Source organism: Panthera tigris, chromosome B3 (assembly GCF_018350195.1).
Source record: "Panthera tigris isolate Pti1 chromosome B3, P.tigris_Pti1_mat1.1, whole genome shotgun sequence".
Classification (NCBI taxonomy): domain Eukaryota; kingdom Metazoa; phylum Chordata; class Mammalia; order Carnivora; family Felidae; genus Panthera; species Panthera tigris.
In genome coordinates, this window is record NC_056665.1 from 34,149,686 (window position 1) to 34,176,238 (window position 26,553).

General features: G+C 44.7%; 1 protein-coding gene across 1 annotated transcript in view; it reads right to left on the bottom strand.

Moving 5' to 3' along the window:
* THSD4 (thrombospondin type 1 domain containing 4) overlaps positions 1 to 26,553 on the bottom strand; it is a 542,149-nt gene that overhangs the window by 98,887 nt on the left and 416,709 nt on the right. The gene's annotated exons all lie outside the window — the stretch shown is intronic.

Below are 26,553 nucleotides of genomic sequence, written 5' to 3' on the forward strand. Positions count from 1 at the left end.
AAAGTTCTTTGGCTCCATGATAAGTATTGCACCAAAAATTGGGGTTTGTCCCCAAGTCTTGTGTTCTAAATGACAGACCGTATAAATGCTTAGCAAAGTACCCTGAGAAGTGGTACTCGCAGGCTTAGCCTCTTAGGGCATTAAGTCAAATTGGTCGAGATCTGGGTCTCTGCTGGTCACTGTGGCTCTGAAGAGCTGAGCAGCAGGATTTGGCTTGGCTCCCCCAGAGCATTTTTCCTGGGGGAAAGCGGGGAAGGAGGCAAAGGCCAGAGACGCCAGCGAGCTGGACGATGATCTTCCCATGACTCAAAGATTTCTTTTGCTTTATCTTTCCCCTCCCTGTTCATGTTTCTGTTGGGGCCATTTTATTTTGCACTTGGAACAAAGTGCAAGATCATTACCTTTATACAGTCTTTTCCTACTTCTGGGGCTCATGATCATGCTTCCTGCATCTAAGATGTGGGCATGTGGTTGGAGCAAAGAATTCTGTCACATTTCTACGGGCAGATGGAAGTGAGCAGATGACAGCTGGGCAATGAAGCGCTGTGATGACAGGATTCATTCACTGGGTTATGGGGATAGGGAACGGTACTTGAGATCAGAATGGTACTCTAAAACTTGAGACACATGTTTGCGGAATCACAGGCTTGTGTTGGTTCTTTGAATTCTAAAGAGCACTCATCAGACCCCATCCCAGGGGGGCAAAGTGGTCGGCAAACCATCCAAAATCCACTTGTGATTTTGTGAAATAACACTGGGTCTGTTCATATGGGCCCTACAGGTCAAATCCTATACGCAGAGTCAAATCAGAAGGTTTTCAGGCTGTCCCCTCCAACCTCACGTTTGATTGACATCTTTCTGTAGACACTGTACCTCTGCATTATTACTTCCATATTCCTGAGTGCACATTAGTCCATCAATAATAACTGGTCTCTCTTCACAAATAGCTTCTCTGTAAAACATTATTTCTGACAGTAACAGAACATCATCTCAATAAGTTCATCCACATCCAATTAACCTCTCAAAATGCCATGTTTGCTGTGTATTTCTCCTCCCTCAAATATTTCTTGCCCCTGCCCCAAGCACATTTTAGCAGAAAAATAAGGAAAATGTTTTCCATGCATGATTTCCATCTCTGACCCCTTGGGTTCTCCTTTGCTTTGAGAAAAAAAAAAAAAAAAAGAAACAAGCAAAATGCCACATTGCCAAAGCAAGATTCCAACCAAATTAAGGACATGCCTCTGATTGTCACTGATGGGGACGATGGATAGAAATGTTGGTCAGCACACAGTCCTTGCCCTGTCCAGCAAAATCTCACTCTCCTCCCTTTCCATTTCTGCCGTCCCTGGGCCCGGTTTGTCCCAGACTGAGCTCCTCCTCACGGGGGATTCCAGGAAAGGGAGCACTTCATACAAAGGCAGAGAGGTAGGAAAGCATGTTCACAGAACAACACGGCTCAAGTGTAGGGTTGCTGGGAGGCATGAAATCAGGCTGGAGAATTCAGCTGAATGGTTTAAGAATCTTGTTTGCCAGGAGGAAGAATTAGAATTTTATCTGAAGGCATCAACAAGCAACCCCTGGGTGTCGAGAAAGGGAGGGCCATGCTCAGATTTGTTTCTCAGACAATAACTTTGGTGTTGTGGAGAGGGTCCCAGAGTGAGGAGAACAGGCAGCCTAGCCCGTCTCTCTCTTCTAAATGGGGTATAGGGGACATTTCAAGGATGAATGAGAGCCTCCAAAGACAAGGACAGACATCACATGAATCCTTAGCCCCCAGCCCCATTAGAGCGGGAGGACCAACAAGAAAATTACAAATTACACAGCCACAGTGGGCTTCAGACAACCACAGACACAGAATAAATGCCATTTTATCTTGTGAAACAGATTATATTGAGATGTTCTCCACAGTCCCATGAATGCCACCCCCACATGCCAGACTTCCTATGCAGCACAGCCACTCTGCAGGAAGCTAGACATGGGAGGGAAGGTTGTAACCTTTTCTCCTGCCAGACGTCCAAATGGCCTACAGGTTGGCTTCGGTGAAGCATGTAGCCACACAAGAGATGCCAAGAACTACAGGTGACACCCTGTTTCCTCAGGGCTTCATGGCCACTTCCTTCTGGGCTCAGCGCTGAAAACATCTCCACCACCGTCCGGGTCTTTCAGGGGACGATGCCCACAAGTGAATTGGGTCTGAATTCTGGCTCGCACTTTAGGAAGCTGGTCAGCTGGTCTCTGATGGGGATGACTTAATGCACTGGTCTCTGTTTCCAAACTCAGAGGCGCTACCAAAGTGCTATCACTAGGTGCTTAAAAAAAAAAAAAGGGCACTGGAGTCTGTGGACCCGGGTTTTGTGTTGGCTCTGCCTCTTAGGAGCGCTGACCTTTGGACGCACCAGTTAGCCATTCTGAGCCTCTGGTTCCTTTTCTGTGGCTGGGGTTGGTACGGTGTCTACCCGACGGCAATGTCGGGAGGACCTAAGCAGGTAAACAAGAAGGTGCCTGGCAGCATGGGTTTGGTTAATTACGGTCCTCATATACTGGTTGCATCTGGAATCCATCCACTTCGAAGTAAATTCCACCATCGTATAACCACAGACCCACTCCTATTTCTACAATGCTCTCTATTACTTCTCAGTCACAGATACTCTCTTCTTCATTTGGAGAGAGTCAGAGACATCCAAAGAGCCGAGGAAAGGCCAGCGTTCACCGTAAAGGTAAGGCACATTGCTGGGCCCCTTCACCCTTACTGTGCCAACAGCACCTCGTGAAAACGGACAGGATGAACATCTGCTCCTTGATCTACCTTTATTTCATGTTTTTTTCTCACCATGTACCGCACTTCAGAAGAGACATTTCTTGCGGTGACAAAGACAAGTGGACAACTGGACAAATACCCTTAGTATTCTTCCAGTGAGTTTTGCAACATGTTGTAGGAGAATTTTACGCGTTGCAAGCCGTCACAGAAGAAATTGCTCAAGAATTGCCCCCAGTTGTGTGCCGACATTAACCTAAATGAAGTTTCCTGAGGGAAATGAGCGATCTGGATGACATATCTGGTGGTGGAGTTCACAGGGAGGAGGCCTCCGTACATCACGGCAGGGCAGGCTGGTGCCTGGTGTGCAGATAGGGGAGCTTCTGATGCCCTAATGGGAAGCAGATGTTTCTATGTGTGCTCAATAAACACACCCGATAGGGTAACCTCCACTGGTTGGCTAGATGACACGGACAGATAGCACAACGCGCCTTAATCATCACGCTGTCACAACAGTGTGGGAGCACGTTATTATTAAAATGATTAGTAGCTAACACCAATTTGCTTTTGTTTGCAGTAAGCTAATTTGTGGAAATACATATGGATGCCAAAACTTCTATTCATGACATTCTGTTGAAAGAAATCCTTTGCATAATGATAAATCCCTCCCTCTGATTACGTTAGGAATGCACATCGATACCACCTTCCTGGAAAGCAATTTAGCAATATATACTGTTTGATCCTATTTCTTCTAGGAATTTATGCCAAGGAAATGATAAATGAGGCTGACACTTTCTGTATGAAGGAACTCATCACAGTCATTATTATTAATAAGAAACAATCGGAAGAGTCCTGAATGTCCAACACAGGAAAACAGTGAAACAACATATAGAAATTCTCTAGGAAATACTGGATGGATCTTTTTCCAGCCATTATGCTCATTAAAATCTGCTTGTACTTGCACCTACGTGATTGGCCCTCAACACAGTTCGGGAAATATTTTCTGAGGCAACCCCTACTATGTGCCAATAGGGTGTTAGGCAGGGAGACATGAAGGTAAAACACACACAGTTCTTACGGTCTACATCAGGGTTGGCAAATGACAGTTCGCAGGCCAAATCTGGCCCATGACCCATTTTGTAAACAAAGATTTACTGGAACACAAACATGCCCATTTGCTTGCCTACTGTCTAGGCTGCTTTTGTGCTGTAACAGTGGGGTTGAGTAGTTGCGACAGAGATAGTATGGTCCACAGCACCCAAGATATTTGTGGTCTGGTGCTTTACAGAAAAAATGCCAATCTCTGGACTAAACTAGAAGGCAGATGTGATCCCGTCATTCAACATAGTATATACTGGTGGGAGGGTAAGACTGAGGCTCAGGCTGAGGCTTCCAGATAAACCTCTGATTGCCCTCACCTGCTTTCTATACACTGCCCACTTGACTTGTTCCAATATGTTTCAACCCTAAAACATAAGGCAAAGAGTTGTCATCTTCTACCTCAGTAGTCTTCAACAAGAGTTTTTTAAGGAAAAAAAAAAACACATACTTTTTAAACAAAACCTCATGCAGAAATGCTGAACTCCAATATATAAAACGAGGCCGGGTTTGGAAGTTCAGCACGTCACTTCCTTACCTTCTTGCTCCCGGCCATGGTTTCTCAACCATGGCTCTAGGGACGTTTTGGGCCAGATGGTTCCTGGTTGTGGGGGCTATCTTCTGCACTGTAGGATGGTTGGTGACATGTGACACCCTCTCCTCAGTACGACAAATGAAAATGTATCTAGATGTTGCCAAATGTCCCCAAATGACCTCCAATTGAGAATCACTGCTGTAGCGTAATCTTCAGCTCATGGGATACCAGAGACGAACATGACAGTTCCCCCAGAAAGCATTAGAACAATGGCAGCTCCAAGAAAGTCAAAAACAGCACTCCGTCAATGTCAGAGAAGCTAATGAGCAAAGAATACTTAATTATCCAGTTAAAACAACAACAACAACAACATTTCCTCACCACCATCAACCAACCAGTAGGCTAGGGCTCTTTAAGCTTGCCATTTGGTCTAACTTCAGTACGGACAAGATTATGTTCCAGAAAGAACACAGTGCTTAGTATACAGTAGGCACTTAGTGAGTGTTTGTTGAATGAAACAGCAGCTGGCTGAGGCATCAGGAGATCAAAACTACAGGACCAATTTTCTCTCTTAACTGGATCATCTCTAAGGTATCTTCTGGTGCTAAAATGTTTCCGGAAAAAAAAAGGAGTTACAGCCCTGATGTGAGGAACCCTGCCATGTCTCAAGTCAGAGGAATTTTCTATACGTAGACAAAATTAAATTGGAAACAGGAACCAATGGGAAACAAACTGACAATGTCATTCATTTGAAGAGAAGAAATGGTCCACGGGATGAAAGGTATTTTGGCTTCCCTAACGAAGACAGTTGTGAAACTAGCGATCTGGTTTTAATCAAGCTTATGGTTGTCGCTTTTCAGTACCTCATCCTATTTCATTAGAGAATAGCACCTTACCAAGCGACTTAACTGGAAGAAAATGCTGGCACTCTTGTAGGATAAAACTGGATGAAGGTCAACTGCAACAATGCTTACAAATCTGATGAAAGAAGCCCCGAGAGGGAAACGTTTCTCACGCCGTAAGAGAATTACCACCCTCCTTGCCACCAGGGTCGTCTCTCCCTGGAGAGGGGGGATATTCCAAACCCTCAAATTCCCATGCTTTACTTTCATGGTTTTCCTCCCCGAATGGCTTAAAATGGGGGGAGGGGGCATGAATGAATTATGACAATGGTAACCGCTTTATTATAAAATAAGGTATATATATATTTTGTATAGAATCGTAGCAACCTCTGGACCTCCATTTTACTCTTAAAATGTAAGGCTCTCTGGTGAATTCTCTGTTGAAAGAGAATTCTGTTTTGGGGCACCTGGGTGGCTCAGGTTGGTTAAGCATCCGACTCTTGATCTCAAGATCAAGCCCCTGTGTTGGGCTCTACGCTGACAGTGCAGAGACTGCTTGGAGTTCTCTCACCCTCTCTCTCTTTCTCTGCCCCTACCCCACTCATGCTCACTCACATTCTCTCTCAAAAATAAATACAGTTAAAAAAATTTAAAGAGAATTCTGTTTAAAATACTTGGTCGGATTGTTTGGAAACTCTATAGGGCCCCAGGAGGGGCTCATACCATGTGGGAGAGGTCTGTTAGGTGCTGTGGTTTTAGCAGCCGAGGGGTCAGGACTAGGAAGTTTCCTGCAGAAAGGAGAAGACACAGTCTATATTCTATATGGCGAAGTTCTGGAAGCAAGTATTAGCAAAAAGGCAACCGTGAGTTGGGTTGACGAATGTGCCCCAGGATGGAGGCTGTTTGCACCTTGGCCTCATTTACACGGCCCCTCCTGGGCTCAGGCAGCCTGAGTCTGCAGGTGTGGGTCCAACCAGAAGGCCCTCAGAGGACTGTGGGTGAATCCAGTGACCCACCAGAAGGCAATAAGGGAGACTCATGCGTACATTCTTGTCCTTTCCTTGACACACAGCTTCTCTCCAAACGTGCCTGTTTGCATTTTTCTCCACAAGATGGCACCTACAGGCCTTCGTAAAAGGGTACTCACCTAAGCAGCTAGTTTAGGGACAGGAAAACGTGGTTGAACATTTAAAGAATGATAGTTGAGGAACACCAGAAGGGTGGGCTCAGCAACTCAGGCGGATTGCATATTTACTGTTGTTAAGATACGACTTTCACTTTCCCATTTTTGTGGAGCATTTAAAAATGTGAGTGAACTAATCAGGCCTTTTACTTTCACACTGTTCAAGGAAAATGCTTAGAAATCTGTGTAAATGTGTTAAACTTTGGGAGTTAATGGACTTTTTGGATGTCCAGGGATGGCTGAGAAGACTGGCTGGTTAGTTGGTTGGGGTGGGGAGATGAAAAGGGAAAAGGCTGGCTATACTGAACATTAGGGGGCTTGAGTCCCAGGGCTGTGGAGTCAGGGAACAGCACACGGAAACACGGTTTTCAGGAGATGCTTAGCAGACACAGGCATTCGGGAGAGATGGGGAGACTAGAGGCTGAGAAGCACAAAGACAGCTACATTTGGATGGGCGCAGAGGTAAGGGGGGCCTGGATGGGGAGAGGGAATTAGAATGAAGGGCAAAATCACACCAAGCTACACTGAAGTAATGCCCTATGGACCGAAGAAGGATGCTCCATTAAAGGTAGAGTAGGGGAGACTTCTAGGTCCTGGGAGAACAGCAGTGTTGCCTGTTTCAGGCAGAAGCCTTACTTGGGGGGAGAGGGGGAGGCAGGCCTTTGAAGGAATCATCTTAGAGCAAGGATCGAGGTGTGTATCTTGGTTGTCATTGATTTCCTCATTGGATTCAGTCATATTAATTCTCTCTTTCATTGGAACTTTCTTCTCGCACCGTAAACATTTTCATTGGAGCTGTCTGGATGGAAATCCTTCCAAAGTTTATTTTTTTCCTCCTCTGTCTTAATTAAAAAAAAAAAATCAAGAATAATAAACATTAGTTGATCCTTTCTAGACCGTTGTTACTTGTCACTCAAAGTGTGGTCCGTGTACCGGCAGCCTAGGATCATCTGAGAACTTGTTACAAATCATGGCTCCCATCCCAGGCTTACCTGAATTGGAATCTGTGTTTGAGTAGCATCCTTAGGCAATTCCTGTGCAATCTGGGATTATTTGGCTTTTGGATCACTTTTTGTTTACTTCGTGCTCTTTCTACTTTTCTCAAGGTGCACACCAACCCCCAAGTGACAGCCAACGCCCCGTCCAGGCAAAACAAAGACAGTGCAACACTATTACCCTTTTGGTTACAAACTGGAAAGAAACAATACCTTGAGAAAGCTTTTCTCTGTGAGATTTGTAATGGGGGCCAGGGTGAAGGTAAGGTGCATATTCATACACGGTCTCCTGAGAATCCCAGTGCTGGATGGCGGGAGAGGCTCTGGGGGCGCCAGCTCCTTGCCTCACCGAAGGAGACCCAAGTCCTAAGATGGCAGAGAGAGAGGACTTCCTGATAGGGACTCCTTTTCATGACACTCCAGATGCCCTCCTGCTCCTCCTGAGGCAGGGTTTTACTGTCTCCTCACCTCAAATGGTCCATCTTCCTTTCTTTGGGCTTATTATGTCCCCATAACCACACGAGAATGCTTTTATCTACCAGCCAGACTAGCAACTCCTTTTAACAAACTGTCAGTGTGTAAATCTTGGATAAACTGCTTGGGGGTGGGGGGTGGGACCCTGAGGCCTGGGGTCAGCAGAAACCAAGGCAACAAGAGACAATGGCCACACTGAGATACAGCCAAATAGGAGGAGTCTGGTGTTGCTTCCAGGGCTGGAGAGAGAAGAAAGGGACAAGGAAGAGGAGTAGGAGAGAAGCTAGGAGATGGTGGAGGGCTGATGAGAAGCCCTGAGTGGGTAGGAGGACCACTGACGACTGACCTTGCATCTGGAGCTCACTTGCGGACATTTAAGCCTCTCTCCGTTCCTGGCCCTCCCACATATTTATTGAAGTTCTACACCTGCTTTATGCCTCTTTCCCGGCCTTTAGAGCTCCTGGTTTAGATTCCTTGAAGCTTTCCATTCTTTCCATTTCCATAACCTGGGATGAAAATTTCTATGTTCCCCATGTCCAAAAGTCTTTTCTTCTAGACACATACAGGTTTGTTTGCCTAAGAGCATCCCCAATGTGCTCTACACCTGCAAGTGACATCATTTTTCTGAGCCTTAAACAAAGCTGTGAAGGTATAATCGTCACATCTTTTGTGACGCTTCACTGAGAACATGCAGATGAAGGCACCTAGTTCAGAACGGGCTTGTCGTAGGGGCTGGAAAAACGTCAGTATGTTTTCCTTCTTGAGGGAGTGTGTGCCCCACTTCGGTGATGCCCCTGGGCACGTGCAGGCATCCTTTCTCTCACATAAGGCACACGCATTTCTACACTCACAGAGAAGCCTGGCCTGTTTGCACTGTCCACTGAAACCTCACTTCTATTTACACACGAGTCTCAGGCGGGGTTTGAAGCCACAGCTGTAATAGGTCAATGGCTACGATCATTTGCCTTTCCATGGCGTTCTGGGACAACGGTGATCAAGATTTTCAGAGATTTTCTTATAACTTGGTTATCCCTCTATTTTTTTTTTTTTAATGTGTTTCCTTTTATTAGTCTTTCCTGGCTTGTGTTAAAGACCAGCTATGAAAAACCTCATGAACCGTAAAGGGGTTATGTTCATTTTAGAAAGAGAGCAAGGGACGGAGCTTACAGCTTGGGCATGTTGGAGCCCAGTCTTATGGGAATTGTGGGTGGAAAACAGATGCAGGTAGGGATGCAAGCAGTTTGCAGGGAGGCAGGCAGTAGGGAGCCCCATGTTATAAGTGACAGCGATCACGAAGAGAGCACTCACCACTCGCGAGGCATCTTCTACATGGTAGCCTGTTTAATGATCTTGACTATCCCTATTTCATTGAAGCTCAGAGAAGACAAGGTCACACAGAGGTGTGATAGAGGGTTCGAATGAAAAGGCTTTCTGTCTCTAACGCCCAGGCTCTCTTTCCTCTGTTGGTTGCATAGTCTCCTAGTCCAATGGAAACCTTTCTTGTAAGGACAGGGCCTGTGGCGCTGGGTCACATATACCAATGGCTAGAATGACGAAGAAATCAAATAGCGATAATTCCTTCTTACTGCCTCTATCACTGGGGGCTGCTCTCTGGCTTTCCCTAAGACCCTTCCAAGGGGGCCCTACCTGTAGTCTGTTGCCTGCTCTTTCACAAGGACTAACAATTGATTCCACATCTCCGGTAGCTTCTCTTTCTTCTCCTGCTCTCCCATGTTGCCTCTTTCCAATCATTCAGTGTGCATTCACCCAGAGTCGGGAACATCTATAACACTACCCTTTCTTTTACAGCAAATTCCTCAGTGCAAAATTATTCATTGAGATAGTAACTATTTTTCTCACGTGTCTTCCTGGGAATGGAAACTATTGGTTTACCAAGCTGGGAAATATTTATGACTCAAGGAAAAGCATCATGTTCCACAGAATATAACGTTATTCAATCCAAGAGTTTGTTCCTTGGTACTAGAAGGGCCAAGAAATCAAATAAGGATACCTTCCTAGTCTCCCTTCTAACCATCGATACATCCAATATGAATATTCATTTCATTAGGAAATGAAGACATTGTATTCTATGCATGCTCTGAAGGAAGAAATTTGGCTGAAATATTTAAACATGAAGGCTCCTTCATGCTTCTTTTGAAGGATGGCTAAGAACAGGGTTATCTGTCAAACTCAATGTGTTCCATAACAATAATTCAGGTGGCAGCCAGATGAATAATTCTCATGCTTGCAGAGAATTTCCCTCCTCTTGCAACTTTAAACCAAAAGGTAAGGCAAGGGCAGATGTGATACATGGCTTCCAAGTGACCACGTGAACAACATGCTCTTGTATATGTAAATATTTAGGACATGCAAACCAGTTAGATAAATACTGATCCTTCACCTTCTTTTGTGGAACCTTGAAATTCTTCATTTTCACCAGCCCCTTCCTTAAACGGATCGTATTTATGAGCTTTTAAATCACGCCCCCCAGATGCATCAGCATAAGAAAGGCTAAAGCTGTGGTTTCAGGTAATCTATCCTGCATGTGGCTGTGAAATTTATCTTCTCGAGATACTGCTGTCATCATGTCATTCTTCAGGCTCAAAAGGCTTCCTGATGTCAGCTGTCACTTAAACAAGCTGATTATTTCCTCCCAGGCATTATGCCTCTATTTGAGTCCCTGATTCCAGGTGGAAAGGAGAGCCTGGGGCTGTAGCAGCCCAAGAAAAACTCTACCCCAGGTGCCAGAAAACTGAGTGAAAGTAGGGCTTTTGAAAAAGATCCAGCCTCCTTCTGTTTCAACAGCAACAGTACTTTGTTAAAGTGACAGTACATGTTAATTAGTAACACTAATTATTAATTATGTATTCTAATTTATTGGGTTGGTTTTGTGATGCTAAAGGGAGATAAAGTTTGCAAAAAGCATCTGACACATGAAAGGTACCCAATATATGTTATGTTTTATTTAAAGTCAAGTTAAAGATAACATACAGGGCACATTCAATGAAATACAAACAAATGATACTCATTCCGAGCTTAAACAATAGCCTCCTTGGAATGTTATTTAGTGAGAGAACGGCCTGCATGTACTTTAAAGAATGTGGAATGGCAGCAAATATGGAAGTAAAAAGAAAAGCATTTCTCTGGCACAGTAAAATAAACCCTAGTTAGAAGAAAGCCGGAGCCAAAGTCAAAAAGTCAAAAAATTCACTTTTGACAGTTGATGGGACTCCCTGGGCGCTATGAGAAAGGTGTGCTCTCATGACTCAGAGAGGTCTACAGAGGTTCTTATGAGCACCAAGAAAAGCAATAGAAAGAAAGGAAACTGGTGCTTGTTAAGGCTCTCTTAGGGTGAAAATATTTACTACCATTTTAACAGAGGAGGAAAGAGGGAAGTTAAGTGACTCACCCAAGGTCACATAGCCAGGCATCAGGATAGAGACCATATCTATGGAGCTCAAGAACACCGAAGCAGGGTGATAAGGTGGAGGCCAAACAGGTGAGGTTAGCACAGTGATGAGACAGGGACTACAGTGGTGAACAGTACATGCTGACAGGCGAGGAGCAGGGGCTGTAGGAGGAGGGGGTGTGAACAGCTCTGGAAGTGGGTGAACACGGTGACCACAAAGGCGAATGTCCACTGAATGAGGACAAGCAGCCTGGGGTTGACAGGTGCTAGAGGGAAAGGTGGCTTTGGAGAGTTTGCTCTTCCCTGACATTTCATGGAAAGGAGTATCTGAATATCATCTTGGACTTCCCCTTCACACTCACGGAAAGCTCCAGGTCCCCAGAAGCGTTGAGTCCTCTCTTGTCCATTGACTCTGTGTGCTGCCAGAAGCCTTGGGGCTAAAAATTCTCCCAACCACTTTTTCCTGTTCTAACAAAAGGATACAATGGAGGCTTTCAATCCAGCACAGACCCAAGGGTCTGGGACATTAAATCCTTTGGACAGCTTCTGTTTCCTATGAGGTTCACTCAGTCTCAGTCTCAGTCTCCAGAAAGTTCTTTGATGAGCAGAAAGGGAGCCATGAGCATATAGGTCATGGTTTCTCCAAGACCACCTTTCCTTTGGGTTTATGTGATTCATCCTGGTGATCCTGGGGATTTTCAATCCCTTTTGAAATCTAAGGTCACCCTTTTTGAGACTGCCTCCTATATGGGTTTGAGGGTTGTGAAGAAATCACTGTATAACTTCAATTTTTTCAAGTTGTGTTTTTAAATGATAGGAAACAGCCCTTTAAGATAAAGAAACTTCTGGAGATCTTGAGCAGAGGAAAGCTATAAACCTATAGCTCAATAGGTGTTCATGCAGAACACTGATTTTGAGTTGTTAATGCCTCCTTTGGGTTCTGTGAGTTAGCCAAGGCATTAACCCTGAGATAAGGAGTGAATTGGACTGCTTGAGCAAGCGTCTACTTGAAGACTGGAAAATCCTTGCCTCAAGTAAGTTGGTAATGGTGACATGGTTAACACAAAGCTATTGAAATAGGAACTAGCAAAATGATTTATTTGCTTCTTAGAATGGCTGGAAAACCACGTCATTAGTTTAGGTGAGGATGTTTGTCTTCCTCTCTGCTGTGGCTCAAAGTCAACAATAAATTGAACCAGGTTTTTTTGATGGAAGCTAAAGTGTCAGGGAACAGAACACACACAAGGGGGGAGGGGTGCATAGGGCATTGATCTAGCTGGCCATGAAAATCAAATTTGAATTTCCTTATAGATTTGGACCTTACAGTTACCAATGAGTGTTAGCAAAAAAGACTCACTCTCTTTGCTGTAGAAGACCGCAGTTCTCTACTTTTCTCAAACATCACTAAACTGGATTTGAAACAAAGGTCATCAATCCTTTTCAGAAAATCTAACTTTGAAATTTCTCATAACAGATTTCTGTACTAGAGAGAGAATAAAATGGCCCAACTAGTAAGATGGGGAAGAGGCTCATCATAGTACAATCAGGCATATTGGCAAGTATTCCTGCCACGTACAGAATGCTGGAACCACAGAATCTTCGAGTAGAAGAAACCACAGAAGTCATGTGGTCTAAGCAAGGTCACAGGAAGTTCTGTTGGGGTCACGTTCCACACCAGCATCAGCCTAGGAACTGGTGTTCCCTGTGTAGACCCTGGACAGGTCACAGGACTAACTGAACTTATAAAATGTGTTTGCTGGATGAGATAGGTCAGTGGTTTTCAAGCTATTTTAAGGTTTTAATCATTTTTTTATTTTTTTTATTTTTTAATATATGAAATTTACTGTCAAATTAGTTTCCATACAACACCCAGTGCTCATCCCAAAAGGTGCCCTCCTCAATACCCATCACCCACCCTGCCCTCCCTCCCACCCTGCCCTCCCTCCCACCCCCCATCAACCCTCAGTTTGTTCTCAGTTTTTAACAGTCTCTAATGCTTTGGCTCTCTCCCACTCTAACCTCTTTTTTTTTTTTTTTTTTCCTTCCCCTCCCCCATGGGTTTCTGTTATGTTTCTCAGGATCCACATAAGAGTGAAACCATATGGTATCTGTCTTTCTCTGTATGGCTTATTTCACTTAGCATCACACTCTCCAGTTCCATCCATGTTGCTACAAAAGGCCATATTTCATTTTTTCTCATTGCCACGTAGTATTCCATTGTGTATATAAACCACAATTTCTTTATCCATTCATCAGTTGATGGACATTTAGGCTCTTTCCATAATTTGGCTATTGTTGAGAGTGCCGCTATAAACATTGGGGTACAGGTGCCCCTATGCATCAGTACTCCTGTATCCCTTGGATAAATTCCTAGCAGTGCTATTGCTGGGTCATAGGGTAGGTCTATTTTTAATTTTCTGAGGAACCTCCATACTGTTTTCCAGAGCGGCTGCACCAATTTGCATTCCCACCAACAGTGCAAGAGGGTTCCTGTTTCTCCACATCCTCTCCAGCATCTATAGTCTCCTGATTTCTTCATTTTGGCCACTCTGACTGGCGTGAGGTGGTATCTGAGTGTGGTTTTGATTTGTATTTCCCTGATAAGGAGCGACGTTGAACATTTTAATCATTTTTAAAATAGGAAGAGCTAGAGAAACACCATCCTCAACTGTGGTTTACACCTAATAACACTGAATGCACTGTATGGACTTATTTTTATGCAGCCCTTGGGACAAACTGCTTCCATTCTTACTGTAAAAGAGATTACTGTCTGAAATTTGCAATTTGTTGTCTGCCTTAACCAAGGACTCCTCAAGAGTTGTAGACGGAAACAAAATTCAAAAATAAATTGGATGCTCGGGTATCTAAACCATTTTCCATATTCCCTGTGCTAAATTTTCTATTCAACAAAATAGCTACATGCTCACTAATTGCCAGTTAGATGTTAATGTTTTAATTAAAAATTAATTTATGCTAATAAAACACAGTGGGTTTTTTGCAAAATTTGGGTTTAATGTATTGGAACCACTCATGCCACTTTCTTTGGGAAAAAAAAGAGCATTTCTGCTAAAAAGCAAAGACTATAGACTATAGTCTTCCCAGAACCCCAAGAGGTAGATGATAGTATTATTCTCATTTTAGAGATGAGAAAATCAAGGCACAGGGAGGTTGAGGAAATGGTCCATGATGAACGGGCTGTCAAGCAGGGATGGAACCTGGGCAGTCCCAGCCCAGAACCTGGACTACTAATTCTCACTGCATCTCCCATGACTTCACGGGTGCCTGGTAACCCTGACTTTGTAAAACATTTCCCTTCTTGGCAAGAGCCTTGTCTATCTGGCTTTGTTTGAGCTTCTCCCAGTGTCAGGGAGCTCCCCACCTGCTGGGGAAGCTCATTTATCCCTGAAAGGCTCTAACTTGTAATGAATCCTCCCTTCCAGCCACTGGAAACCTCTCTGTGTACTGTCCACTACTGTTCCCTGTTCTGATCTCTGGAGACCTCTGGACACTGGTCTGTGTCACTTCCTTTTTAATATTTTCCATTTGATTTGATGTATTTGCCTAAAACAGGTTTTTTCCTCCACATTAACCCTCTTTGTCAGGACTGTAGGATGAGACCCTGGTGCAAGGAAAGCCATGGGTGTCCAGCTCTAAAGCTAAATGATCCGGAATAACTAACTGTTGTGTACATATGAAAAATACGTTTCTAGCATTTGGTTTTCCTGAGAAAACAGTGGCTTAAAAATACCCCTTTCATGAATCTGCTTTCTATATGATAAGGTATTTGCCCTTTTTGATCTTTTATTAAACAGGTGACATAAGGAATTCTATTCTGTTAAAAAAGATAAAATCACCATTAAGTAGCACTGATACTGAGTAATAATTAGAAACTCTGTCTTTGGAATCATGCTTGCCTGGGACTGCAGTTCTGTTCGCCACTCACTGGCTGTGTGATGTTAGGAAAGGTGCTCAAGTAAGAAAAATTACAGTAACGTAAGCCACAAAAGGAAAACATTTATCAAAGTATCAGTAAGTTTGTGACTGTTGTTAACAACAGCATAAGGGTCTGGGTTTTTAACAGGCAGAAAAGAAGACAGACGTGACGATGGCCCCAAATATTGGTGGCTCTGTCAGACTGAAGAGACACTTCCTTTCTGTGGTCCCAAGAGAATGGACTGGGGCAAGCAGGGGGATTGTACAGAGGAACTACTGCATTTACTGATCCCCAAATGGAATCCTGGCAAATGCTTGTCTCACCAGAATGCTGTGAGGGTTGAATGTTATAATCAGTGTAAAGGGCTTAGCACTGTGCCTGGAACATAACAGGCACTCAATAAATGTCAGCTATGTTCAGTGTTAACAGACAGAGTTGACTGAGGATGGAGGGATACGGAAAGATTTAAATCATCAAATGAGTTACGACATTAATGAAAGATTAACTGAACACCTAGCATGTGCCTAGCACAGACCCATTCCTTTAGAGACATCAGAAACGGCACTAGCCAAGGGGACAACATCCATGAGCAAAACAAACGAGACTGGCCATATGGTCGGTGAAAGAGAACCTGGTGAACGAACTGGGCAGCAGCAATGGCTAATGACTTTACAGATGGCTTCACGGCAGAATTTTATTTGTAACATAAAGAATGGATTTTTAGATTCAAATGAAATGAGAAGAAATCAAATTTTAAAAATGTCTAAATATCTAATGGAGTGACCTAGTTGAGTGACCTCAATTTTACATCGTGGAAATCAGCCTTATTCTGGGCAACCCCTGGGTAACCCTCGGCCCTCCTGTCATAACTCATCCACGAGGCTTTGCCACTGTCTGCCCCTCTCTTTACTACACTGGATTGGAAAGGGGCCTTTGGTACCGGTTTTCAAACATGCCCACAATACTACTATTTGGTGGCTAAAAAATAGTATCATTTCTTTCTTGACCTGTTCCCACTGAAACAAGTCAGTAATATATACATTGTAAGATGCATTATTCCTCATGAAGCCAAAGTAAATTTTATTTTGAATAAGAAAAAAATGAACCTGAACATGTTTTCAAATTTTTCTGGCTTGGTCTTTTTGCTAAATAGGTTACTCATAGTTGGCTCAGACCATCCTACAAGAATTAGCAGATGAGACTCCCCAGGGATATATGGGCAATGGGTCAGGGTGGCACAGAGCCACAAAATAAAGATCATAATTCTTTGTTGATTAACAATTCAATAGCAAATTGTTTACGATATGTAAACTCTAACATCATTTGCCTTGTATCAAAGTTACATCTAAGTGTGTGGATCAAGAACACATAAAAGTCAACTCTACATTCCTTCTAAAACTAGCACATATGAAGTGATAACAATTCTTGAATTAGGGAGAATTCCATGGCTATGGCTGGGCTTCCATTCCAGTTCAGAGAATGTCACATTTGAAGAATGAAGAGAGTAGAGCCTGGTGGAGTGGAATTCTGTGGTTTAGTGCCTTTTGGATCTATATTATAAATGTGGTGTTTAAATCAATGAGATGCTCTCCTAGCTTAAGTGAGTGTCACTCCTGAGGTAAGCCCTCACGGCAAGCCACCAGAAATTACTTCAAAAGTACAGCTTACAAAGTTGATCAAAGTGCTTATCTTCTCTTCTTAGACAAAGGGAATGGTAGGACAAACTTCTGTTCAGCACTACTAATGTTTCTCACTATCTGGTTCTTTGTACTTCTAAGTAAATGGAGGATTGCCGTTTCCCCTCTGGAGTTAGGTGTGACAATGTGCCTAGGCAAGGTCAATGGGATGTGAACGGGAGTGGCACCTGTCACTTCCAGGCTGAAGCATTTAATTGCTGGTGCTCAAACTCTTCACCCTTTCTTCCTTTGCCACAGCCAAGTGTTGGGGACTTTGGGTGAGATGGCCGCTGTCCAAGATGGTGGAACCAATGCCAACCTGGATTTGAGGGGCTGTGATGAGTAGAATCCCTCCTGGCCCTTTAAGGACCAGAAAGAAAAAGGAATCTGTTTGAAGCCACTGCTATTTTGTCATTGTCATTCAGGTATAACACAGACTATTCTGACTGATACAGAACCTCCGGGTACATTCCTAAACCTACAGCCAAAACATTATGTAGAATTTCATGCTAGGTGACAAAGACTAGATCAGATGAATTTCTAATATCTGCTGTAGTCAAAGTATCTTCTGAATCCCTACATAAAAGTGTACTATCGCTGTATCAATATATCTTAAAGGAAAAGTGTTGTGACTAGGAGAATAATAAAGTTTTAAACTGAGTAGTTGGAATTGTTTTAAAAGATTTTTTTCTTTATTGTATAGAAAAGACAAACTGCTAACAGATACAGAAGGCTACTTGCCAATCTCATGCACACTTCATTATTTTCATGTATCATGTTAGTCTTCAAGGGTTCAGAACTGACCTCTAACTTGGTGCTTCTGGGTTACGAGATATAGTTTGGAAAGCCCCACAAAAGACCCTGTGGGGTATCTACAGCCTATTTTATCCCAACTTTTATGTATCACGCAAAGCCAGAGTGAAACACAGGCCCGTAAGTATCTAAATGGCCTTCAGTCTTCTGAAAATACAACCTGGAGAATTCTGCATTCCTTTGTCCACCCTGCTTACTATGCGTGCAACATGATGGTACTTATGTATGTATGTCCTACAAACGGCGGGTCAAGATTACTGAGGATCTTGACCTTCACGACAGCCCCAAGCTTGATTGTGTCACCACAAAGTATCTCAAATAAGCACCGATTTTCGGACTATCATGTCTCCTTACCCTTTGGCCATGGAGGTTGACCTCCATGGATGGTGACCTTATCAGGTTATGGAGATTTTCTCCCTCAATACTAATGACTTTACTTTCTCTGAAACAAATGGGGTCGGGTCGGCTCAGTTCTTAATTGTTCACAAGGGCATTGCTCATGCCTCGCCTCTTGAATTACTCTCTGCCTCTGCGTTCCATGACAGTGGCCACCTTGGCCTTCCATGTTCTCCTTCCTTCCTTGCCTTAACTTGTCTCCTAAGTGTGGGCTTCCAAAGGCTCGGTTCTTGACTGCACTTTCCCAATGCATACAGCTCAAGATGTTTTCTGAAAGTGAAACTTTTTAAAGAATTTGTTCATAAAGGGGTTTCAGTTTTCATCTAAAATTTCAAATGTGTTTTGGAAGTAAATGAGAGATTAAAAATCTGTAAACAACAGTTACAAAGAGTTCATCAGACTTGAAAATAGCAGTGACTCCACGGACCCCGTTCTACATCCTAATAGCAGGTGTTCTTACAAGAGCGCGGTTCGCCCTCAGAGTTTTCTATTTATTCTTTTATCATCGGTAAACTCAGTGGCTGCTTTTCTCATCTGAACTCCTAATTCAAAATACCTCTGTCTTAAGGAGTCCTTTATGTGTTTGTGTTTTCCAGCTAAAGTCCTGGGGTTATATTTGAAAAGCATTCTGTTAATTATTGTCTCTTGTCTTTTTCACTCATCCTCCAGGAACGTCAGAAAAGATACTAAGGCAGGAATGCCTAAGTTTCTCAAGGAATAAAATCTAAATCTGGAAAGCAGTTTTGAGGGAGAAAATCGCTGTGGCTCAGAGCTCTCCTCTGAGGAAGCTGCTTACAGGTGAGAAATCCCTGATTAGAAGGGAGAGCTGGGCCAGCAATCAAGCCCGCAGTTTCTCCCTCCCAGGCCCTCCTTCGTTCAGTCATGTCATGGGACTCTCAGAGAGGTGGGAGCTCCTGATTCCTGGGGGACAAGCTGGGGTCAGGGGATGGAAGGCACAGCTATAGGACTGCTAGGAAGAGCTAAGCAAAGAGCAATTTCTTTGTGTTGGGCTCCGTGATGAAGAGCCAAGAACAAGCCAAGAATTCAGGGATAATGTAGCAGAAGATGGTGGGAGCTTCAGTCCAGTGATGGGACAAAGAAGTAACTGGAATGAAACAAAACAGAGGAGGTGGAGGAACTGACATTTGTTGAGTACCTCTGGAGTTTATTTATCCGCAATTTCACTGAATCTTTATACTGCCCTGAGGCAGCCATTATTTTTCACCATTTTGCTTCAGTTGAAGAACTGAGGTTCAGAAAAGTCAAGCAGTTTGTCGAAGGTCACCCAACAGACACGGATGAAACCCTGGTCTGTGTGCAAAGCCCATACCCTTCCACTGAACCAGGATAACAGAAGGTGGGACCTTCAGGGAAGACAGACCTCACTGAGATCCGAGTTCTGACCCTGCTCTTCCCCAGCAGGGTGACCTTAGGCAAATTCCTTAAGCTGGTAACGCCTTGGGTGACTTATCTGCAAAATGGGCATATAATAGCACCTATTTTATAGGCTTTTAAGAGTCAAATGAGTTCCTGCGTGAAAATTCATACATTTAAAATGCCACATGTAAAGCACCTAAAAACATTAACTTCATTAATATTACGATTGTGATTATTTTCAGTATCACCTCCGCCATCACGCTCCTGCTCCAAATCACACTGCTGGGAAAGAATTTATTTCTCTAATAACTGGCAATCTCTGTATAGTATGCTTTCAATTCTCTGTTGACTAAAGCATTTGGTAACCAGAAGATCATGTGTTCCAATCAATCCATGATGTGTTTCCTTTAGAAAAAGGTAGATATAAGAGAAAATAGACAAGTCTTTCAGCCTTCTAGCAAAGTCACGTTTGTAAATTGGGTCCATTTTTGCTTTCACAGAAAACCGAGCTGTTATCATCAGACCATCTTCTCACATGATTACTTTTCCCAGAGAGCTTTTCATTTTCCAGGGTGCCTCAAATAAAGCGTGTGTGTGTGTGTGCGTGCGTGTTTGTGTGTGTGTTCCCACCCTATAAATCTGCTTGGCAGAGAGTGTTGATGGTTTCTGTGAAAGGGTCTTTGTATCCCTTTTTGTCTAAGAAGCTTTTTCATTAGAAGCCTGGAAGTCAAGGTAAGTGCCACAGGGATTCAAGGATCTCTTGGTTTTTCTCCGATGTCCAAATTATCTCCTGGAAAAATAAAGTCCTACATTCCCTGCACTCAGTTAATAGAAGTGACAGCTGTGAGAGCTTCAAATCTGGCCTTAATTAATGGACCCTGCACAAATGTGACCAAAGCATATTTGCAGACAAGAGGCTTTAAATAGCATCACATGTTTGTGAGCACGAGGCCATGCAACGGCAGGAAATATCTGACCATCTTAATGGGATCAGGCTTTTGTGTGCAAACAATGGTGAGCAAACCACAGCCCAGCTGCCAGCCATTAGAATGGAGTTCTCATTTGTGGTGTGTGCAGAGGCTCTTAGATCGCTGCTAATCAAAACAGAGGAAAATGAACTATGTCGTGATACAACTGTAATACAACAGAGCGCCCACCTAGGTGTTTGTGCAATGTGCATGGAGTGGTCTTCCCCTGGAACTTGCTGCTACCGTGGCCACAGGGGAGCATTACCTCCCTCAAGAAACTCTGCCCTTCGCCTCTGAGGCTAGTTTCTTTTCCTCTCAGTTCTGACCCATCTTTCCCCAACTTGTTCTTCCCAACCCTTCAGTCTCAGTGACTCAAAGTGACTGGTCAGCCTCCAAGTGACTGTTCTCTGCTCACATTTGCTGTGTGAATTATTCCCCCAAAGAGACTCCTTCTTTCGAGTCCTATGGGGATTTAAAAATGTCACTTGTGGGGCGCCTGGGAGGCTCGGTTGGTTAAGCGTCTGACTTCGGCTCAGGTCACGATCTCACGGTTTGTGAGTTCGAGCCCCGCATCGGGCTCTGTGCTGACAGCTCGGAGCCTGCAGCCTTCTTCTGATTCTGTGTCTCCCTCTCTCTCTGCCCTTTGCCTCTTGCATTCTGTCTTTCTCTCTATATCTCAAAAATAAATAAATATTTAAGAATTTGAAAAAAAAAAAGCCACTTATCCAGTTGCAGCCAAAGTACCAATGTGCCAATGGGTCGCAGACGTGCTCATACTTATCTAAATACTTATAATGAAGACAGCAAAGACCTGAACAAGTGGTCATGACGTTCATTGATTCATTTCAGACACTTTCATTTCTAGATACCGATCTAGATGCTGGCGATGCAGACAGAAGAGTCCATGCTCTCAAAGAACTTCTAGAAGCCATCCCCATCCCTGCTGGCCGAGCTGGGTTGGGCAGGCCACACACTCTGCTAGGTGCTTTACTTATGTGATCCCATTTAGTCCCCGGAACAACCTAGCGCTGTGGCTACTATTATTCTTTCATCTGACAGACGATAAAACTGAATTTTGAGTGAGAACGCAATCAGACAACTTTCCCCCCACCGGGGAGCTGCTGAGCACAGAGGCAGGGCTGAAATCAGGCTTATCTGGTGCTAAGTACCACATCCTTAAGCACTGTGCTGTGCTGCCTTTCCTCTCTCTTCATTTGCCTCCCAGTCTATGGAGGGAAATAGACAAATAAGTTCACAATTGTTGATCATTATAATCTAGCAGGAAACCGAACTAATAGGAAGACATATATTAAAACTCTATACCAATACCCGGGTGAGTTGTAATGTTCAAGAAATCAAAATTTGTCCCTTCAAGACAAATACTGTTTTTTTTTCTATGTTTTTTTATTTTGAGAGACAGAGAGAGAATGAGAGAGGGAGAGGGAGACCAGGGGAGGGGCAGAGAGAGAGAGGGAGGAGAGAGAATCCCAAGCAGGCTCCACACTGTCAGCACAGAGCCCAATGCAGGGCTGGAACTCACGAACCGTGAGATCATGACCTGAGCCGAAATCAAGAGTCGCATGCTTAACTGACTGAGCCACCCAGGCACCCCAAGAGAAATACTGGTCTTGATTTCAAGTCACCATGTTTCTCCAGTCACACCTGTCTTCACCCTCAGGGGGAATCATTCTCACAGGTGGGGCTTGTCATTTGTACACCTGCCTCAGAACACGAACCTCAAGAGTCCAACTTTTGGGGCAATGAACCAAAATATTCCTGGAAGTCTTTTCCTGATGAGAGTCCACACACACCCAGGGGTTCCAAAGAGTTTGAGTTTGAAGAAGTTTGTCTTTTAGTTGCTTTTCTTCCTTAAGCCCTCTTTCCTTTCCTGTCTTATCTTGACCCCCAAAGAAAAGAGCAAGCTGTCAGGTAACTGCCAAACCGGGGAGATGTGGCGTGAAATGTCTGTTGCAGTAACGGGGAGACCTGGTGTAGCATGAGGCTTGGACAAGAGCTGAAAGAACCCAGATTTCAATTCCCTCCCACTCGTGAACCAGCTTTTGTCATCGGCCTCTGTGCCCACAGGAGAGAATTTCACATGTAAGCTGTTTGTATAGTCTTCTTATTAATACAAATAAACAAGACCCTACATGAGATGCAAAAAAGAAATTAATCAGGACCAGGCAATGTTTCCAAATCACTTACAGTACTTGCTGGGAAAACAAAACTTTATATTTAAAACATAACAGGAAAAAAATGTGCAACACTTCAGGCCAAGATATATAAACTGTGGACAGGGGAGTTCATTCAACTAATACTTAGAGTGACTTGAAAACACGCAGACATTTAAAACACAAGCAAGGGAAGTCAGTCAACACTCTCTGGTCGTGGGAACCAAAACTAACGATTCCGAAACACTGGGAAACCACAGGGTGGCCAAAGAAGTAGGTTCTGGCCATATGGCTTTTGGAACTCACCCCGTTGGTGGCAAAGAACCCCTGGAAATTTTAATCAGGAGTCACATGAGCCTCGTGACTCCTGAGAGAGGTTAGCTGGGTGGCAGAGGAAGGTAGCCCCGCCAGAAGGGGTGCCCAGAGGCACACGACTCAGGCCATACCAACAGAGATGGACTGGAGGAGGGCATATTTCCAAACGATATTTCCAAGGACTAGGTAACAGGACTTCTTGACCCACTAGATTTTGGGGCCACGGAATAAATAATGACAGCAGCTAATATTTAGTGAGCTCTGCACTCAATGCTTTTCATGGGTTATTTCAATCTAATTCTTCTGCCAGCTCTATGAGAGAGGCATGGTTATTACCCCCATTTTACAGATGGGAAAACTGAGGCCAAGGGTGGTCAAACAGGTTATTTCTCTAAGGTCTCTCAACTAGTAAGACACGGAGTCAAGAATCGAATACAACTCTAGTCGCTCCTAAAGCTCATGCCTTTTTAAAAAATTTTATTTACTTAAATTCAAGTCAGGTAACATATAGGATAGTATTGGTTTCAGGAGTAGAACCCAGTGATTCATCACTTACATATAACACCCAGTGCTCATCACAAGTGCCCTCCTTAATGCCCATCATCCATTTAGCCTGTCCTTCTACCCACCGCTCCTCCAGCAACCCTCAGTTTGTTCTCTGTATTTAAGAGTCTCTTCTGGTTTGCCTCCCTCTCTGTTTTCATTAAAAAAATTTTTTTAAAAAGTTCACGTCTTTAATCTCTCTGCTGTACTAGAAATCAGAACGCACAATGACTGGAGACTTTCTAGCTTGGGATGTTAGGTAGGATAATAGCATCCTGAACTGAAGCCTATGCTAAAAGTCTGACATTAAAGCAGCCCATTGCTTTTCTTACCCCTTTAGCAGAGGATTCCTGTACCACAGGGGAAAGCGGAGGGACATTACGAGACCCCTAAGCCAACGCTGCTGAAGCTATTGCCCGACCTTTGGTGGACTAGAGCCAAGTGGCCAAGAAGGACTGACTTGTCCGCCCCAGGGCTGCTTCTCCTCCTGGCCTCTCTTTCCCTCTTCCCATAGGCCTCAAAGGCTCAGCCTACTTTTCCTTTGTAAAATCTCCAGGACCCCTTCTATCCTTTATGATCCCTCCTCTCCCAGCCGGCTGTGGGGCCTTACCGGCTGTGCCAGCCCTCCCCAGCACGTCTAAAGGCTCCAGCAGCCACTAAGGAAGACACAAGCCATCTCAGACTCAGGCTGGTTGTTTGTCCGTTCTTGGCCTTTTCTACCCGACTCCCCCGTTAATGACATCAATGAGATTGAGATGTCCCAGGGCCACAGTGCCTTTCATCCCTTCAATGGAGGTCATGAAACAGTCCCTCTTTACAAAGCTCTTTCTCTCTTAACCCTGGGTGTATTTTAGAGTCACTTGGGGGGCCTTTAGAAGCTACTGATTCCTGTCCTTATCCTCAAGACTCTCTGACTGGCTTGGTCTGGCCCAGGCTTGGCCACTGCAACTCGTTGAACACCTCGCAGGGCTGATAACGCTCTCCCGTGGGGACATTTGGAAACGTGCGGAGACATTTTTGATTGTAACTGGTGGAGGCAGGGGGAGAGTACTATTGACATCTGGCATGTGGAGGCCGGGGAGGCCGCCAAACGTCCTACATTGCACAGGAGAGCCCCCCCCCCCCCCGCCAAAATTATTGGTCCAAAATGTGAACAGTGCCACTGTTGAGAAACCCCGTTCTACCAGAACTGGTGACACACACTAGCACATTCAAACGCCCTCGCGCCTCGGAGGGGATCCCCAGGGCCGCGGGAGGCCCCTTTTGGAAGGCCTCATTCTTTGTGAGGCTCCTTCTTTCCTGGACAGCTTGGCTGTTATTACCGTTCTGGAAACACTACAGGAAAGGGGGGGGGGGGGGGTTGGTGTGTTTTTTTTTTTTTTTTTAATTTTTAAATTTTTAAATATTTTGCCATCTCCTTATGGACTCTGTGCCTGAAAGGTGGGAAGAAACCTTACTCCGTCCTCAGGGGAGGGAACCACGCTTTGTGTTTCTAGTGCACAGAGTCATGCTAGAGTGCTCACACCTCTTTAATTCTGTGAGGAAAGTTCTCAAGGAAAGCATGACAAGAAACAAGAACCCTGAAATTGGGGGTAAAACATAAACAAATGTTTTGGCTGATGTTCTGCACATTTTTTAATCACAAAGTGTGTTTTCAGAGTGTACTGGGCCTTGCCTAGAATGGCTCTAATTAAAGATCAAAGCCTGTGCCGTGACAGCCAGAGCGGAACGCCGTGCCAATTCTGCACCCCTGCTCCTCCCTGGAAATATCCATGTGCCTCAGAAGCGCTTGTCTGAAGGGCCAGTTCGGCGAGCAGTGATTCAACGGTTTTGTTTTGTTTTGTTTTGTCTGTTTGTTCTCTTTTTTTTGGGGGGGGGGTGCGGGACTTTAAAATGTGGTCAGACAGCAACACGTTTTTCAGAAAAGTAAGAAAGTGACTGAGAGCCAGAGCACAAAGACCTAAGTTGGGTGCTTGGAAGGTGTTCCCGCTTTTATCGAGAGATTCCAACGTAAAGCGGCAGGAGGGGAGCTGCCCAGGGGAGATGGTGGCCCCTCACGGGGCACCTCACAGGGGAGCATGACCGTGTCGGCTTGGGGGCGCCAAGGCGCCAAGAAGGGTCCCAGAGCCTAGCCGTCACCTGTCACGCAGGCAGGGCAACTCAAGGAAGCAGGCTCCCGGGAGCTGACAATGGACCCGACGTACCCCGAGTGAGGGAAGTGCACATGAAGAACCCTCTAGCAGCTGCAGACAGGATGGATTTGCTTGGGGCCCGGGGAGGTACACAAACAAAGAGAAGCTTACAGAGAGGCTGACACCCCAGTCTCCGTGTGGAATGTGAGGTGGGGCGGGGGCTGGATGAGGAAAAGGCAAGCCCAAGGAAGGAATGACTGGGAGGTCCTGAGAATCTTCTTACGTATCAAATCATCTAGAGCTGAGCTTCTCAAACTGCTGTCACAAAGAAAGACAAAAAGGAGGTACAACCACACAGGTGACAAGAGCTAAGGAGGAATGAAAACCCGGACAAGTGGTGAGAGTACTTGGGGAGGCCGCTTTAGCTTGGCTAGTCAGGGGGGCGTGATGTCTGAGTGTGGCCTACAAGACAGGAGTCATCTCTGGGAGGACAACGGAAGGGGCTCAGAGGCGGAGGGACAGCTGGGGAAGGCCCTCAGCGTCCCTCGGGCTCTCCGTCTGGAGGCAAGATCAACGCAGTTCTTTCAACAGGGCTCGATATGACATGGTTCAGGTCTCCTCCCCTGTCTGGCTGCTGTCCCCTGGATATGGCCCAGTTTGTCACCGTTCCCGCTGAGATAGGTCCCAGAGATCTGAAGCCAGTCATCCAGCTGTGGGCTGACCGGGGAGAGAGAGCTGGTTCAGGACACGTCTATTCATGCAGACAGAGCCTCCATTAGTTTTCTGGCCGTTCTACTACATTGTTTATTCATAGTGAGCCAACCTGGTGACAGATTGGACATAGCGGCTGACAGAGTGAGAAAAGTCAGGGTATTTCAAGGGTTTGGGCCAGGAAAACTGTGAGGTAGACACGTAACCAAACCCCATGATAACCGTT